General features: G+C 45.6%; 1 protein-coding gene and 2 long non-coding RNA genes across 5 annotated transcripts in view; 1 reads left to right on the top strand and 2 right to left on the bottom strand.

The window, feature by feature from the left end:
* The window catches only part of ARHGAP32 (Rho GTPase activating protein 32), a 237,929-nt gene extending 236,647 nt beyond the window's left edge, over positions 1-1,282 (bottom strand). For all 3 annotated transcript variants that reach the window (XM_064397872.1, XM_064397871.1, XM_064397870.1), the window contains exon 1: positions 1,087-1,282. The gene's annotated coding sequence lies outside the window, so the exon portion shown is untranslated. The remainder of the gene's footprint in view (positions 1-1,086) is intronic.
* Positions 1,283-1,403: 121 nt separating this feature from the next.
* On the top strand, positions 1,404-12,970 carry LOC135285400 (uncharacterized). The gene is made up of 3 exons (XR_010350253.1): positions 1,404-1,473; positions 10,432-10,573; positions 10,667-12,970. It is a non-coding gene; the product is annotated as an uncharacterized LOC135285400 (long non-coding RNA).
* LOC135285401 (uncharacterized) overlaps positions 6,797-15,521 on the bottom strand; it is a 32,110-nt gene continuing 23,385 nt past the window's right edge. Inside the window, exon 3 of the long non-coding RNA XR_010350254.1 lies at positions 6,797-7,521. This is a non-coding gene — a long non-coding RNA (uncharacterized LOC135285401). The remainder of the gene's footprint in view (positions 7,522-15,521) is intronic.

Genomic DNA, 15,521 nt, shown 5'->3' with positions numbered 1-15,521 from the left:
GGAAACCAACTCATTCAGTTAATTTCAAAGAAGAGTGTCTGGTCACCTTTGGATTACACACTTACAGCTGTTTCTTGAAATTAAACTGCATATTTTAAGCTTCTACCTTGTTGCCTTTCCACCTATTCCTCTCAATTGCATTCTTCCCAGTGCCAGGACCAGCCAACACAACAAACTGGGTGCCCACGGAGGCTGTCCAAGCCTCTGTCCAAAGTGCTGTTTTCTGCACGATCTCACGTGGAAAGGACAGTGAAGGAACAAAAACTGACTAGTTCCCAGCACCTTCAAACAATCCAGCAGCCCTCGATCATGTCTGGAGCAGCCGTTTGCCACAGAAGACAGATTCCCAAGGAAGAACAAGATGGGACGCACGGTTTGCAGAAAAAAACCTGCACTATAGGTGGGTACACACGCGTGAATTTCAAAGGTGCATTTACCTTCTTCCCAAGCTGCCATGGCTCACTCAGAGCCCAGAAGTGTTATGGATCCTCCCCTATAAACCTCACTCCGGCATCCGCCGCTCACCTCCTTCTGCAGCTGGGCGGGAAGCTCAGCGAGGTAATTTGGGTGCACCACCCCCGCGAGCACACGCAGCACCTGCCGGGCGCTGCTCACGCGTCCCTGCCCAGGGCCGTCCCCGGACACGAACCCTGCCGCCCGCAGCAGCCGCACAAAGGGCAGCAGGACAATGGAGCCGGCACAAAGCCGCGGCCCCACGCCGAGCCCCATGCGGGGATGGCACGCATGGGCTGCAATGCCCATTATCCCTCCTTGCGGCGATTGTTCCCCGGCCACAGGAGAATCAGCCCACCTGCGAGACCCCCAGCGATACGGGCGGAGCTCCAGAGGCGGGAAAGGGGAGGGAGCGGGGGAGCCCCGGGACGAACAAAACCCCGCCACGACAAACCCACGAGTGCTTTTATTCGGGGCTTTTTCCCTTTTCTCTCCCGCCCATGGCGGCCGCGGCGCACGCCCCATCACCCACCCCAGCGCCGCCCTCACGACCTGCAGGGCGCTGTCGCGACACTATCGCGACCGCCGCTGCTATGCCGACCTGTCCCCTCCGGCTCTGCTGGCCGCGCTCACCTCGCTCCGCCGCCGCGGGGCCGCGCCCCGACCGCCGCTCAGCAGCCCCGTCCCGCCGCCCGCAGCGCCATGGCCGCGGCCGCCGCAGGTAAGGAGGAGCCGCCGCGAAGGGGCCGCCAAGGGCCCGGCGAGGGGATCCGCGTCCGGCACACGCCCCCCGCTCAGGCACAGGCGGCGGGGCCCATGCGCGCTGCTGCTGCCGCCGGCTCCGCCCCGACGCCGGGGAGGGCGGGCGTGAGGCGGCGGCCGAGGGAGGGGAAAAAGAGATGGAGAGAGTGGAGAGAGGGATAGGTGGATGAAGGGAGGGATGACGGGGCCGAAGGATGGCTGATCGTGAGGAGGACACGGAGGGGGGAGCTCAGCATGCCGGCTCGGGCTGGCAGGGCAGTGAGTCTCCTTCTCCCACTCCCTAGCAGGAAGCTGAGGGTCGGGCTCTGCCCCCAAGGAAAAACGACAGGATGAGAGCACATAGGCTTAACATGCACCAGAGGAGGTTTAGGTCTGGCCTCAGGAAGAATTTCTTCACAAAAAGGGTGATTAGATGTTGGAAGGGGTTGCCCAGGGAGGTGGTGGAGTTCCTGTTCCTGGTGCTGTCCAAGGAATGGCTGGAAGTGGCACTCAGCTGGGCTGGGTAACAAGGCAGGGATCGTTCACAGGGTGGACTCCATGGTCTCAGAGGTCTTTTCCAACCTGGGATTCTGGGACCAAAGCCACCTCAGCTGGGCTGCGGGTGATGGCAAAGTGGGGGTCTGGGCACAGGGAAATGTTTTCTCTGCAGTGTGGGAAAGCACTGTCTGGTGTGGCTGGTTTGGGGCCAGGAGAAGAGGGGGCCGGTTGAGAGCTGAGTGGGACTCTGAAGGTTCTGGGGTTATTTCACAGAATCCCACGATGGCTGAGGCTGGAGGGCACCACAGAGGATCATCAGGTCCTAGGTCCCATCTCCAGCAGGGCCATCCCAGAGACAGGGCACAGGAATGTGTCCAGTGGGTTCTGCAATATCTCCAGTAAGGGACACTCCACACCCTCTCTGGACAATCTGTTCAGTGCTTCATGACTGCACAGGGCAGAAGTTCTTCCTCATGGTCAGCTGGAACTTCCCGTGCATGAGTTCCTGCCTGTTCCTCATGTCATGTTGCTGGTACCATGAAGCAGAGCCTGGTCCATCTTAGCACCCTCTCTTTATATATTTATACACATTGATGAGGTAAATTTGGGGTTCAGGGATGTGGGAGGTGCTGGAGCTGATCCAGAGGCAGGAGAAGGGATGGAGCTGTCGTGGCCTGCAGTGGCTCTGTGTGTGCTGTAGTGAGGCCAGGGCTGCTCCTGTAACAGGATGGTGGGGTTGGAAGGGACCTCTGGAGATGATCTGGGCCAACCCCCCCACCAAGACAGGATCACCTGGAGCAAGTGATACAGGAACATGTCCAGGATGGGTTTTGAATGTCTGAGTATGCAGAAACTCACCAAAGATGTCCTGAAGTTTGTTTGTGTGGTTTTTACTGTGTCTAAGGCACACTCCCCATCTGAGGGGAGGGGTCCCAGCCAGCAGGGATGTACCTGTGCCACAGCCCTCCCACCTCACTGTGCTAGTGCAAGACCAGGATTGGTATTTTATTGCAGTCACATGCAGACATGTTTATCTGTGGACAGGCCATTTGCACACCCTGTTCACAGTGCAAAACTTTCCTCTCTAGTCGAGCTTTGAATTTATTAAACCTGTGTGGGACAGTGTTGCTTTATCAGTAAAAGTTAATTCACACTTTTAAGTGAGTTTTAAGTATTAACCACAAACTCCTTCCTCCAGGTAAGTGCCTCTGTGAATGCAAGGACCTGCTGTGCTGTAGTAGAGGATCTTTTGGATAGAGCCATTACCTGCATGTTGTGTTTCAGTGGCTGACCCTAAACCACTTCATAGTGTGCTGTATGTGCTTTACTGTTTCATTAGCATGGCCAGGAACACACGACTCGATCTTGCTGTCAGTAGGAGGTGTGGAAACCCCTCCCTGATAATTATGGCATTTGGTGACCGCAGAGCTTACCAGTCTGATTGCTGGTGTTGTTTACTCCTCCAGCAGCGGCTCTGCAAGGCAGTTAACCTGGAGCACTCCTTGCCTTTGGCCAGGGCCCAGGGCCACAGGAGCATGGAGTGGGGGTGCGGCATTCAGGAGAGCTAGTGGGGATGTGCCTGGGCCTAGCCACATTTGCATTGCAAAAGGAAACATGAAATGGCCCGTTTTCAGAAATGTTCTAAATGAAAGGCATAATTGAAACTGTTCCGCAAGCTGGATTTGATGCATTCTGGGTTTCATTCCATCTGTGAAACACTGTAAAGGAAGTATATAATATACATTAGGGCTGTGGTGGTACCAGCTACCCAGAGTGTTTGGATAAATGATACCACTGTTTGTTAATGTATTGGGTGACCAAGAAAGGCAAGCCTAGGCATGCAGAAATTCCAAACTGTGAGTTTTAATTTAAAGGATTTGAAGAATTTCTAGTTGTTGTGATGAAACTTTTCAGAGCCTATTGTGAATAACTCATGGTAACTGTAAATGTGCAGAGTCTGGAACAATAGCTGTGAGACGTCAGCATATGTTGTGCCAGATGCCAACAAACAAAACTGGAGTTAAGAACATTGGTGGGGCTGGGGCTCCACGGATAAGGAGACAGCAAATCATGAAGATGTTGCACAGTAGTCCCTAAAACAGCAAAGAGCATAATTATGTGGGCTAATAAACAAAAAAGGTGGCAGAAAATATACAAATTACAGTGATGACAAGGCAAAATGACGTGATGTGTTGTGCTGTCTGCAACTCTGGTCTTGTCAAACCTGACAAGTGAATTAGGATGAGGCAGGATAGTCCCTGAATGGCTCACTGCTGATAAACCCCAGGGTGCCAGAAGCGATTTGTTGGCTCTGTATTTAGGAGAGAGAAGATTCAGTAATGTGCAAGGAGGTGATCCCTATCTGTCCATCCCTGATCTGGGTGACTTTGAAATTCCTGGAGGAAAGATACCCAGAGCATCCCCAAGCAGCTGTGCCTTTCTTGCTGTAATAGCTGCCATCATATCTCACTTTTGTGTTTTTGCCTGTTGCTGATTTTGGCTGGCTGTTGCTGCATGATGTTTGCAAGGCCTGTTTGTTGCTCTTCCCAAGCAGAGTATTTTTCATTATTCCTCTCTAACTGAAAACAAATGGTGGGCTGCATGTGGGAATGTGGCTTGGGAAAACTGGAGATCAAAGAAAGGTCTTGACTCAGTGCTGAGGATCTTGCATGAATTTCCCTTTAACTGCCTTCCATCAAGCTGTGCCTTGTGATTTGAATCTCACTGCCTTCAGATCTGTGTCTGAACATTTTGCTTAAAAAGATAAATAAATAAGGGGAGAATGTTTACCTCTCCCCTTCTCAAACTTTCTGTTTCTTGTCAGGTCTTCATGTTGCTAATTTTCTGGAAAACTTTAATGGCTCTTGGGGATGCCAGGAAATGCTTCACCAGCACAGAACCCTGATATCCAGCTCTGCCAAACAGGGAAGGACTGTGCTGAGCTGCTTCAGCCCTTGCCAGTTATAGGTTGCTGCTGTGTGTCCACAGGGCCTGTCTGCCCTTTCCATGGATCTGAAGGTCACTTGGTCCTCATCACCTCATCTGCAAGTTAGCCAGGGCATCCAGGAAAAAAACTTCCCAAGGGGATGAGAGGAAGGGATATGATCAGCTGGCAGTTCCTCCAGGTCTGATTTCTTGGTTTCAGCTTTTAAAAACTAGTGCATATCTATTTGTTTGCAAGGGTACCAATTTTTGTTATCATGAGTGAGGATTTTTGGTACACATTTTCTTTTTCTGCTATAGTTTGGGGGTTTTTTTCCACTGAGGAAGAAGATGGGGGAAACTGAAAGGGATTTTGCCTACCTTGGAATTGTTGGGGTTTTGCAAGTGGCTTTTTTTGCCTGGGAATGTCAATGGCAAGATGCCTTAGCTGAGAGAAGCCCTGGAGAGCAGCTCTGTGCTAGCTGGTACAGAATTTGGTTCTGTTTTCCGTCAGCTGGCCTGGCTGTGCTTTGAGATGTTGATGTGAGATAACTGTATCTTTCCTTCCTTTACTTCATGTTTTTTCTTATTTTAAATATTTTTTGGAGTGAAATGATAAATATTTAAGAAATCAGTTGCATTTGGAGACTTCTTCTGAGCTTTGTATGTTTGTTCTGAGAAGATGCTGATGCCAAACAGTACTAGACTGTGTTTACAAAATAAACTGGGACCACAAGGAAGACATGTGAAAGATGTGTTTCTATTCCTGAAAGCTGCTTTGCATTTCTGTAGCACCTTTCCTCCCAGTGTTTCAGGGCACAGCACGAGCATTAGTCATGGCTCATGCCAGAATTGGGAGATGAGTGAGGCAATTCCTGTCACCCTTCAGAGGATGACTCTTGGGGATATGAATAACCCAGGGAGAAAGGCAAGTCCTTTCTGGAGCTGGGTTGTGGCAGCTTGTGCTAGGGGTGGTGAATTTGGGCTGGGGCTCCAAAATAATCTCTGCAGAGACGTGAGCTGGCTTATCAGAATCCTTACAGTGGTTTTGCCATCAAGAAAAAAGTATGAGCATAAAAATATGACTACTTTCATTAACTTCAGTTTTGAGCTAATCTTCATTCCTGCTGGAAAAGCAAGTAATTCAGTTAGGATTGGGCAAGTGTGAAATCTCACTTCTCTTGAAGCCACCAGGCACATTCCTGTTGACAACTGAAGTCAGATTCTTTCCCAAAAGTAGATATTAATCATAAGACCAAGAGATTTCATCCAAATAACTTCAGTAGCAAATTTGGCATGTTTGAGAGGACTCTGCGGGACAAGAGATAAAGGCTCTACTCATTTACCAATATTCCAACTCATGTTTTCAGAGAATAAATATATCTTTTTCCTGGCAATGGATGTATTGACTCTGGCTCGTTGTTCAGCTGGTCACTCTGTTGTGACAGGTTGTGCTCCATTCCCCAGTGCTTTGTTTTCAGACATCTCAACTCATAGTCATCAGATAGAGTAGATTCCTTTTCCCTGCCATATTTTATAGTTAGAATATTTGTTTTTAAATATGAAAATTCCCCTGACTCATGCAGCATATCTATATAGTTAAAGCTGCTCATCCTTTGGAAAGGAAAGGGTGTGGTGTTCACAAAATGGCAGCTATCAGTCTGTGACTGGTTTTTGTACCTTCTACACCCAGGGACTGAGCCATGAGTACTTGTCACTGGTAATGCCACAGCTTGTTGCTGTTGCATGATGTTTTCTAAAAGCAGTGATAAACATAGCTAAACAATGGGCATGTCAGGTGTGATGGTGGTGTGTGCCTTGTGCACAGTTCAGTAGCTCTGAGATGGTGTTCAGGATTAAAAACTCCAGGTGGGGAAGACTACAAGGTAAAAGAGCTGCCAAATTTGAAAGCATCATTGGTACAGACCCATTAGCTGGGAACATTTCTGTACACACACAGAGCTCTGTGAATTCAAGTGACTTCTGTACTCACAAAGATAAGCATTCAGAATAACTGAGATCAGATTTTTAATGAACCATTCATTTAGGCTATTTAGCAAAAAAAATTACCCTCCTCTGAGTTGGTTTGGCTGAAATAGTCACTGAATACTCAAAATGCTTGCAAACAACAATCTAAATTTGCAATATTCTGTAGCCTTTATGCCAAGAATTTTTCCACCCTTTAAAAATTATTACTATTCTGTCAGCCCTGTGGAGAACATTGTGTTTGGTCATATGAAGCAATGAGAAAGATTAGAAATGTAACAGAATAATTTGATTTTTAAAGCCTTGAACTTCAGTGTTTACAAAATGCTCTTAGTATACACTCAGTCTCTAGGACTGTTCATATGTAAAGTTCAGCTGTGTATAAATACAAGCAGAGCAGAATATTACTTTCTTTTCCAGCCTGTCTCTTTGACGGTCAAATCCACCCAGACAAGTGCCCAGGCTGCCGAATGGAATTCTTCCAGTTATTGGGCTTCTCCTTGCATGCAAATATGATGCTGTGTTTGGGACAGAGTAACACTGTTCTTTTGACTGCTTGCTTTTTAATCCTTTCTTCATAGTCTCACAAATGCTCCTGGAGCTACTCTGCCATGCAGCATCTGTGAAATGAAGTGACTCGCTGGGTCAGTCACAGGCTGTTTGTCGCAGAGCAAACTTCAGGCAAGCACATTCCAGCTGGTGACCTTGGTGCACAGGGAAGTGGGGATGTGTTACAACTTGTTCACACAATCTCTCTCTTTAAGCCACTTGTGCCAAATTCGCTTGGAGGTTGGAGACTTGCAGTTCCATTGGTATAACCTGGGACAGACCCCCTCTGCCCTGCTGCGGGATGGGTTTGCAGCACCAGTTTTCCAGGCAGTTGCAGGCGCTGGCGTGGGTGGAGAACTGGCACAGCTTGCTCTGGTAATGAGAGCAGAAATTGAGAGGAGTTAGGGAAGCAGGGTCCTGCAAGGCTTAGCATTTGTGTACCTCTGTGACTTGCTAAACAAGTGCTCAAAACTTCTGCTTAGTAACTTGACGCTTGGGTATTTTTTTCTGCTGAGAGCTGACACAGGGTTTGGGAAGTAGGTGTGAATTAGGACACACTGGTGCTACACCCGGTGAAGAAAGCACTGAGAAAGAACATGAATGTAAAGCATCGTGTGATGAGTAAAGATACTGGGTGGAGGGAAATCCAGCAAAGCCCTGGAATGCATTTGGAAAAGGATATCGAAGGTACTGTGGGGTGGAGATCAGATGTGCAGTGTAGACCAGCCCCTGCCTTGTTTTTACAGAGACTGATTCAGTACTGCTGCTTCCCACCATATTTTGTGCAAATCCTGTTGTATAATAATTTGTATATTTATGACCATGTGTGGCCAGAGCTGCCTATTCCTATTCTTGTCTCTCCTGGAATTGCCTGGAGTGAGTGAATGTGGCAGATTGGAGCAGGCCTGAGGTTTAGCTACACAAGCTGGACAAGTATCCTGTAAGAAGTGCACTGAATCTTGCATTTTTAACCTTAGATTCTCTCCATCCCTAATAGAAAGTGGTTTAACCCCTGATGCAGGAGCTGTAACATCCAGTTGTTGAAATGATGATAATTGTGGCATTCCCTTATAACTGAATGTTGGATATGGCTTGGCTTTGAGTTGGACTGCTGTAACTCTGAGCAAGTGGGATGAAGTCTAGAGGCTCTTCAGTCTGGGAAAATTATAAGAAGTTGCAGGATGACTTAGATGGGAGCCCGAAAACATCATGGGAAGGAATCTGAGAGTGAACTGCTGAGATGGGGAGAGCTTAAAACAAAGTGATGGCTGTCAGGGTTGGAACTGGGCTGAGATCTGAACTCTGCCTTCCCAGTCACACACACTAAGTTACATTCCTGCAAGAAGGGCAAGTGAAAGGAGGGGAAGTGAGGGGCTGCACAGAGCAGGTGCCAGAAATGGCCTCTGGTTCCTGCTGGCAGAAGCAGAGCTGCTCTCTGGAGCTGGGACAGACGTGTGGCATTTGAGGAGCCTCCAGGAGAGCCTGACAGAGCTGTCAAGTGGGAACATGTCACACACAGTGCAGATGCTTGGCAGACTCTGGCTTATGGAAATTTGTGGATGGTTTTCCCCACACATGCACTTTAGACACAGACAAATCCAAAAGAGCTTTTTGGGGGGAGGAACTAGTGAAATGCAAAACAAAGGAAAAAGCTGTTCTGTCAAGAGGGCTCACAAGCAAGCAGAACAGAGCCAGACCTCATTATTTTGCTGTGTCCCACATTTTTCTTCCATTTATTCCTTTCCTGAACTGGAACACTTCATCTGATCATTATGTAAGCGTGATGTGACGAGCTCACCTCTGCACTGTGGAGTTTGGGTTGGTTAATCAGCATGGGGAAATCAGTGAAACTTTGGGTGAAATCTTCAGTGAAATCCTCATCTACCTTAGAACTCCAGTGCTGAGGCAGCTCTTCTGCTGTTCTGTTGTTGTTTCAGGGAACTGATCCCACTTGTAAAGAAAGAGGGGTGATTATTTCTCAAGCTTTTGTTAATTTTTTCTTTCTTGCTAATAAATCTACTGTGAAGTTCAGGGATGGGTGGAACTTCCCAGCAGTCACAGTGAGAAAAGCCACAACTGAACCAAGTTCTTTTATTTGGCTATGAATTTTCCAAAAGCTCAGGGTTGTTACTTACATCAAATGCACAAACTGAGAATTCCTGTCTTTATAGACTTACAACTAAGAGCAGGATTTTTATTTTCCTACACTCAGCTTGGAGCTGGGGGAAGCCCAAGTTGATCCTGACTTCTGACAGCTGTATAATTACAATCAGCAGCAGTTGCTGCCATAAGATACTGGTGCTAAACAGGAATTAGTGTTGCATATTTATCCAGAGGATGAAAATATCTACAAATATCTATAAATATACTTAGTTATTATTAGAAGAAGTATTTAAATCTTCTAGTGCTTGGGTGTCCCAGATATCAGCTGATGGAAGGGAAACCTCCTCTTGCAAATGAGTTGCTGGGTAATTTTTCACCACAAGTTTTGCTGCTTCAGGGCAGTTTTCATGGGCAGGGCACTCATTTCAGCTCAACTATTCATCTCATCTTTCACAAAACTTATTTCACAAGTGTAAATATTTGTGGCAACTTGCCCGTGTTGTGTGACCTTTGCACAATGACAGAAATGCTCTGGAAGGCTGCTGATGTTTTAGGGCACATTCTTTAAGAAAACTAATTAATCTAGCACTCTATCAATGGTTATTTACATATTTTATTATTTTTTTAGGAACACTGCATTTATTAACCCAAAATACTGGGTGGTGATTTGTTTAAGCAAATAAATGGTACTGTAGGAATTTAATAATCTTACAATAAAATGTAAGAGTCTTTTGAAGTGAGTATCACCTACTCTCAGCCCTCACAGTCTCCATGGACCTGGCTTTGGGTCTCACAAAAGTTAACACAGAGCTATAAAGCTGAAGCCTTTAGAACAGCTCAAAACTCAGTGTTTACCTTTAAAACATTTATAGCAAAAACCTACTGAATTACTTAGTAATGATCTAAAACTTCACCCTACCTTTGCTGAGAGTCAATTTGTAATATTGCTGCCATAAAAAACAGAAATCACACTTATTTTTAAGGGCAGGCTGGACCTCACCACATAATTCTTTTAGACTTGTATAGACATTATTTCACTTACGGTACTGCATAAAAACCTTTATCTGTAGATTAAAAAAAGGTTAAGGCTGCAAAGTTTAACCTGAATGAATGGACTAGAAGAGGGTAGATAGAAAGCTCAGGATATGAACACTGAATTTAACAGCTCTGCAATTTCAGGTTGATACTGAGCTGGAGAGCTCGGCAGGTACCAGGACTACAATGCTGGGAAAATTGCTGCTGTTCTGGATATTGGTATTAGCCACCCTGAAAGTCTGGAATGGGAGAGGGAGAAGTCCTAAGCACCAACCTGGACTAAATTGTGAGTTAGTAGAAAAGGTGATAAGAGGCGAGCACAAGAGATATGGCAAAAGCAACAGAAGAGATGACATGTTCCAGTTTTCTGTCCCCACAGGGTACCACAATTCCAGGGTGAGTAAAGTTCCCCTGGAGAAGACTTCTGCAGGAATTGAGTTGGAGCCAGCAGATTGAGTGTTCCAGACTTGTGTGCAGCCAACAAGGGGCTCCTTTGTCCCTTGGGCACTGGTCAAGAATCCCAGATGAGGGGAGGAAACATCACAGAGAGCCAGAAAGCTTCTGGGGCCATAAGGAACAAGCTGGGGGAAAAAAACACTGGAAGGGAGAATTTGAGAGTGGCTTTGGGCAATGGGTGGGACAGAGGAAGTATGAGAAATAAGCAGGGAATTTTGCTAAAAGGTTCCTTGGCTGATTGGTTGAACTTATGCTGGAGAGAAACTGGCTTTAGGTCAAGTCTGCAGTGCTTTTATGTGATTGCTCTCCCTCTGAGCATCCCAGAATGACAGCTGGGCCAGGCATTTCGGCCTGTGGGCAGCAAACAAGAAAGGCATATGAAATGTCTCTTCCAAGGACAGTTTCCCAATATGTCCTTTACATGCTTGTTCAGGAGTTGTGAGTCTTTTTTTCCCCCTTGGCTCCTCTCTTAGGAGGTGAATAGGAAGTGCACCCACCTCCCTGTATCTGCAATTTTATTAAAAAATGCTGCATCATCCATTGTGGAACTTGTTTGGAGCTCATTTATTATATGGAAACTCTCTGGCTGTCCTTGGAGCAGAGCCATGTGCTACCAGCCCCTTGAAAATACATGTTGAATAAATATGTAGGTCAGAAAACAGAAAGCACATCCCAATTTATTTGGTAGATGGGAGTTTTGTTCCCTAGTGCTCTATCACTGGGGCTGCTGATCAGTTTTTGAAAGTAATGTGGTAATAGCTTTGTTCTTAGCTCAGAGATTAAGTAATGTCACCCTTTGCTTCCCAAAGGGCAGGTGCAGGTTATATAGGGATAGAATTCAGGGGAGTGGCCTTAAGATGGAGGAAGGCAGGCTTAGATTAAGAAGAAATTCTTCCCTATGAGGTTACTGAGGCCCTGGCATAGGGTGCCCAGAGAAGCTGTGGCTGCCCCATCCCTCAAAGAGACCAAGGCCAGGTTGGGCAGGGCTTGGAGCACCCTGGGATAGTGGGAGGTATCCCTGTCTGCGGCAGGGGGTGGAATGAAATAGGCTTTAAGGTCCTTTCCCATCCAAACCATTCTGGGATTCTACTATTTACTGACATTAATAGATAAAAATACCTACCAGGAGATAAGGATGAGGAGTGCCCTGAGAGAAGATTTGCTAACAAGCAGCAAAACTCTCCCTGTTCTATAAATTGGCCAAACATAGACCAAAGAGCTTCTCCACAGTTATATCAAATCAAAAAATAAGCCTGAACTCCTACTAGCAATTGTTGCCCTCAAGCCTTCATTATGGCCCTATTTTCTTCTTCATCTTCCAGCCCAGAAGGAATTGGCCAGGGAGCTCCTCCTGGCTGGCTGGTTTGTGCTGACTGTCTTCCCCAGTTGTGCTCTCTGTAGCAGCCTCACACAACACTGAGTGAAATTAAAAACATGTCTGGGGCTGACTGAATCATTCCTCATTAGCTCAGTGGGCAGCAGATTTAGGAGCTAGATTTGCAATGAACACTTATTAGATTGTGTGTCTTCTGGGGATGGCTAATTTTTTTTTAATAATCAGATTCCATGACTTAGCAGCATAATTAGCTATTAGACATACATACTCCATTCAAGAGCTGCTTTTTAATTTCTTTTAATCCTGCTTAATCTAGGAGACTTTCTTTTCTCATTTATAGGGGAGTTTTGCACAGTTCTTCTGACAAGTGCAAGATAGCCAGTGGGAATGAGACCTGTAATTAATGCATTGAATGCTCAGTGCGAGCAGAAGGCTCTTGGATGAAGAAGTTCTTCTGGCTCTGTCAGGTGTCTGACAAGAGGACAAACACTGTTAGTCAGAATGGTGGTGTCTGTGATATGGTGGGGTTTACACCCTGCAAATTCATTTAAGGTAAGGTATTGAGGACAGGAGGGAAAATTATGTCTTTCTCTATTCCCCTGAATTTTGAGCAGTCACATGTGCTTGATTCTGTACTTTCTCAACAAGAGCTGATTCACTGGCTTTCTAGTAACAAAAATAAATTGAGCCCAGTGTCCTACCCCTTTTTGTAGGTGTGCATGTGTTGAGGGGGTGATGTGTTAAAATGGAGTCCAGCTGTGAGAGCCTGAACTGTGGGAGGTCCAGATTCAGCTGGGCGGTGTCAGAGACAAAATGTATGAATGTGGTCATGTATCCTCACTGTGCTTTGGCTTGGCATCGATGAAAAGAACTTCACAGATTCTGTGGTAAAATGAGAGCCCCTTGGATGCTGTAGTATTAGGGTGTCTTGTTGGTTTGTCACAAAATGTTAAGGGTGGCGGAAGCTTGGAGTGGGGATGGTTGTCCCTTTCAATTAAGTCCTTTTATGTAATGCAGCTTGGTTTATTGCTCAGGAAATATCCTTGTTTCTCAGCTTTCTGGCTACAATAGTACCTGCCATTTCTTGCCATTTACTTCGAAGGCGGTTTTCCAACTGCCTCGTGTTCTTGGATCAGATACAATCCCCTTTGATTCCTGTTGTCCTTTTGTCTTTGCTCACTTGGCTCTAAACAATTTGTTCCCTGAACACGGGCCCAGGTTCCCAGGTTCTCCTCTCTCCCATGCTGCAGCAAACCAAACACTGCTTCTGAAGCAATTAGTTAGGAAGCATTGACACACACAAGGGGAATTAGGACTCTTGACTGTTAATTTTTTCCTAAGTTTTGTCAAGGATTCTGTACTGCTTTTCCCAAATCTTCCAGTATTACTTCCACACATTATATTTCCAGTTACCTGATTATCCTTCACTGCCTTGTAGTCACAGCACAAGCCACACCACCAGTGGAGCTATCTGGGTCCTGCTGAACTCAGCTGGATGGCTATCCCAAAGACAGGTATGTCCAGGTAGCCATGTTCTCAGGGCAGATAGAAACCTCACTTGGTCACAAGACACTGAAAGCATGGAGTGAAGACTGGGGCATTACTGATACAGAAGGGTGCAGAGTCTGCAGCAGGCCTGGCTCTTGAATCTGGAGGTGAAACGTCTGCAAATGGTTTCCTAGTGGAGTTTGCCAGAAAGAAGGAAAGAAGTTCCTTTCTTGATGTAAGAGCTGCCTTTCTATTACCTCACCTGATCTACAGGGAAGAGTGGAAGTGGCAAGAAATGGAAAATAATTAAGGTCTGAACAAAAATAACAACTGTCCTGAAGTCTTTGGTGTTATTTTGTTTTTATTCAGACTTGAGTCCCTCTCCTATTTTGTTGCTATATTCTGTGTCAAAAAGGGAAAACCTCACAAATATATTTGGGCTGAAATGCTGTTTTCACTTGTACTTTAATCCCCATTAGCACTTACATGTCCTGGAAGAGGTTTGCGTTCACCCAGCAGCTCTTTCCTTGGCTTTATGGAAGGTGTTGCACCACTATGTGAGTCTCAAACAAACAAACAAACAAACAACAAAAAAAACCAAAACAAAACAAAACAAAAAAAAAGGTAAAAAAAGAAACCAAGCCAAAAAACCCAACCAACCAAACAAGAATAAAAATTAAAAAAAAAAAAAAAAAAAAAAAAAAAAAAAAAAAAAAAAAAAAACAGGGAAAAAAACCCCACAACCAACCACAAACAAAAAGACACAGACACACAAAGAGAAGTAACTCTCAAGGCCAGGATGCCAGGTTGGATGGGGCTTGGAACAACCTAGCCTAGTGGAAGGTGTCCTTGCCCATGGCAGGGGGTGGAACTGAGTGAGCTTTAAGGTCCCTTCCAACCCAAACCATTCTGGTATCCAGTAGAAACTAATCTGATTGCTGAGATGGAGCTGTGAACAGGCTTTGCTCTTCTCTCTTGGATTATGCCAGAATTTTCACATGAGTAGAAGTGCTTCCCTGCTCAGGTCAGGGTCTCTTTAGGTCTGTGAAAAACTACAGCAGATCCCATCCCAGAATTATTTACTCTAAGTTGTATTTAGCCTTAACAGCCTGAAAATATTCGGCATTTCTGCTTTCTTAATATTGCTGAGAGAGGAGGAAAATTGTTAACTCTGTTTTGTAAATGCCCAAAGCTGCAGAGGTTGGCTGGAGTGGAGCAGGGACTGTAATCCCTAATTCTAAATTCTCTATTAAAACCCTAATCCCTGGGCTATCCTTCTGCTTCAGGCATTTGGGATAGATAGTGTATAATTTATCTGAAGTGATGCACCTGCCACTGTTTAAAGCCAGTTATTTTCCTTCTGTCCCTGTGTCAAAGTTGCTTCTTTAATTGCCAAATTCATCTTTTGCTGAAGTGATTAAGAATTGCATCTGCTTGCATTTTGTAGGTCTCTGTCAGAGTCCTGTTCAAACAGTTCAACAAATTCCATGTAGACTCACAGTATCTTGGGACTGAAAAAGGTTGATGTCTGGACTGGTTGAAGGGGAAAAATCTGAGCATGTGGTTTCCAGCATTCACTGGCTGGTGAGAATCAAAACCTCTTCTTATTTGCCCAAGGATCCTAATTTTTTTTTTTTTTTTTAAGAAAAGGCAGAAAAACACAGATACTTCACACAGAATATAGATAGAAAGGAACAGCAGGATGGGGGGGAATGTGGAAGTATGTCAGATGCATTGCAGACAAAAAAAATCATTATGATTAGGAGAGATTAGGGAAGGCAAGAGCAAACAGCATCAAAGGAATCCAATTTATCAAGCCATTTAAACAAGACCATTCCTTGCAAAGCAAGTTCTCTATACTGTGCACAGACTTGGAGCAAAATGAGAAGAGATGAGGGTATCCCACACTGTGTGTTTAATTTAATATCTGGTCTCTACAGCCAGCCATGGAGGA

Source organism: Passer domesticus, chromosome 23 (genome assembly GCF_036417665.1).
Source record: "Passer domesticus isolate bPasDom1 chromosome 23, bPasDom1.hap1, whole genome shotgun sequence".
Classification (NCBI taxonomy): domain Eukaryota; kingdom Metazoa; phylum Chordata; class Aves; order Passeriformes; family Passeridae; genus Passer; species Passer domesticus.
Note: the sequence above shows the minus strand (reverse complement) of the source record. Positions and strands in the feature narration are given on the sequence as shown.